Below are 3,173 nucleotides of genomic sequence, written 5' to 3'. Positions count from 1 at the left end.
GCGCCGCGCGGCTGCTGGGCAGGCGCCTCTCGGGGACGGCGCGCCGAGGCGCGGCTGTCAAAGCCACAGCGCTACCAACAGAACGAGCCCGTTCAAGCCAAACAACGTCCTCTTCGCGTGACGGCGGTGCAGAATCCACGCGTCGGACGCCAGCTCACGCTGACTGCCTCCCAGTTCCTAATCTAAATTTCACTATTTTTTTCCATTCCATGAGACCCATCTTTTCCTATGGAACTTAAAAAATAGTCATGATGTACAGTGGCCTGGGGTTTTTTTTTCAGGATACTATGCAAATATTTAAGATAGACATGATAGACCAATAATCTGCTCTGGTTTGCCATTTGATCTTTTCTCAGACTACCATCAAAAGTAGAGGAAGTTTCTCATGGCCGATGTTATAAAGCTTAATTGCTTAAGCTGTATTCTTCTTTACTAACAGATAAAAAAGATATTTTTTTCTAAAACTTAATGACTTTAATATTACTGATCTRCATTAAATAAATAGTCTACAATAAATCCAAATCCACTGATACTCAGTTGGGATTTAAGTCTATTTATTAACTGTCAGTTCTTGCACCTTTACTCACAATTTAGGTGTACTGTGCAAATTGATGCCCTGAATGAACTTGGGCTTCCTCTGAAGTTAAGCTCTGCTTGGTGTCTAAGTTACTCGGCCCTTGTGGAATAGGGTGGTAGAGAATCTCTGACAGCAGTGTGAGATGCCTGTAGCGATCCATGCAGTCAATGAACTTGGCTTGTCCCCCATGGGGTTTCTGGCTATTGTCACAGTTTGGTTCCCGGACTATTCGGATCTGGGGTCAGATTTAGTTTGTCAGGTACCATGTTTAAAATAGGGGAAGCAGAACTGGGCCCTAAAGAGATTTACCCTTCATACAGTAACACTGGGAAAGCATATCAGAAAAAATACTCCTGGTTAGACCTTTTAGACTTAGAGAACACTCTGTATATGTTAATGTTCAAATAATCTTTTCTGACTGAAGGCTCAAGATACTTTCATATAGCTGAAAACATTATCCTCTTTATTTTTTCTACAGGGTAATGGCCCTTTTGTGATATTTAGGGTGAGACATAAGGGTAAGAAAACATATCTACCATTGTCTGAGATTTAACAAGCAGTGGTTCCTGTATCTCTGCCTGAGATTTCTTGGACAGAAATRTGTATATTCTCTGCAATGCATTTACACTGAGTCTGATGTATCCATGAAAAACTGTATTTATTGGATGTCAGTGAAATATTGCATGCAGTGCAGAGTTGATCCACACACAATAAAGTCAGCCTGTCCAGGATGCACAAATCATCTGAGGTATATGATTTGCATAGTGCAATAAACTGGGCAGTTCACGTTCCGTAGGTCATGTATGTCCCAGACATACCGGATTCATTGCCCGTGTGATACAGAGGGGCATTTCGTTTCCGAGGCCAGTGAGAGCCCCGTCTCTAACATTCTGCCCATCGACTGTCCAGAGGTGCTAGACAGACCGCTGAAAGGGCAGCCACAGCCAATTTGTGAAGCACTGTCTGCTTCCAAAAGCCGTGAAGTTGGCAGGTATGGGAAATCCACAGTCCTCCAGAATTTGCCAGTGATTTGCTACATGATCTTTCCCCAGACGTTTATTAAAATACATCTATGCCTAGGTTTCTTTCCCTGTCAAACAGGGAACCACATAACATTCCTTATCAGATTGATATTAAACCTAATGTATTGATTTAAGCACTTTGATTTTTACATGTAACAAGATGCTAAAAAGTCTCAGATATTCTTATTAATACTCCAATAAATCCAGCATTTACTAGATTGCTTTGTGAAGCCCTTGTGAATATTTTTAAAGAGGCAGATCTTTTATCTTGATAACCAGCTCATTGGAGTCTTTGTACCACAGTATTTGCAGATTTCAAATGCATTTAGGGAGGTGTTCAGTAAGTTGTATGAGAGGTGTTACCTGTTTTACTGGGTATAGCCCAGACTCAGCAGTCTTGCAGCAATAATTTGCGTAATGGGATATCATGCCAGCCGTGGATTTGGGCCCAGGCCTGACTAATTGTCACTAGCAGCATGGAATGGGAGACACAAGAGTGGAATTTGGGAGACCCCCACACACCTTTCTGTCCTCTGAACCCCAGTGCTTCAAGATGTCCTCAGCTTCAGAAAGTCTATTTCCATGACCACTTTGGATTGCAAGCAATAGCTTTGGGGTTTTCAAAGACTCAAAACAATAGGATTTGTCTCTTCCTTTTCAACAACGACAACCAGTATGTACTGAAAGCCTGRAGTGTGTTTATGAGTGTTGACCAGAAGGATAAGATAACAGTATTGCYGTGCAGATAACACTGGTGTTCCACAACCCACTGCAACATAGATGTTTGTGAGCCTCTTCCAGGCCTTGCCTCCTGCATACCAACTTGATGTTTCCTGTTCTYACCTAAATTTCTATTTTTCCTATGGGAAGGATTAATCATTTCTTCTATTACTACCTGTTCCAGATTATGAAACAGATCCCACAGTTTAGCTTTGTTTTGTTTGCTCATRTGAGGAAAGCCCTTTCAGAAATTCTCCTTACTGCTTTTGGGGCTGTCACAAAAGCCTTTTATTTTGAATAAAATTCTCTCAATTCTTTACAGCCTATCTCTGGAGATGCACAGGAATTAACAAGACCTGTATTTATGTTATAGTCTTCCTAGGCAAATTTTTTCACTGGATAAATAAATCTCTAATTCCGTATGCTTTATTAAAAATATATGGTTAAAGTTCTCTCTGTAGCCATTTTTTCGGTGGAGAAATATAGTTGCTGGACTAATTCAGAATTTATAAGCTATAGATTAAAAAGATACTAATTTCATTCAAAAGACAGAAATTTCCTTCAAAACATTTCTAATAAGACAGATTTCTGTAACTGAAAAGCTACCATATATTTAACCTGTCTGGCAACTAGGACAACAATTCAATTATAAGATGTAAGCAACAAAAAATGTTTTAATTATTGGTAAATTCATGACACAAAGAATATTCAAAGATACATTTCCAGGAAAGACATGTCTTGAAAAAGGAGAGAGGATATATTTTGGCTCTAAACCACTGCCCACATCAGTGGCAGGTTCTATAAACACTGAATAGAGTCTCAGAATCTAGAGCAATAGCAGTTTCACAAAATAA

Source organism: Rhea americana, unplaced genomic scaffold (genome assembly GCF_003343005.1).
Source record: "Rhea americana isolate MKP2758 unplaced genomic scaffold, rheAme1 scaffold_12, whole genome shotgun sequence".
Classification (NCBI taxonomy): Eukaryota; Metazoa; Chordata; class Aves; order Rheiformes; family Rheidae; genus Rhea; species Rhea americana.
The sequence above is the reverse complement of the archived record's forward strand: the minus strand, read 5'-3'. Positions refer to the sequence as shown.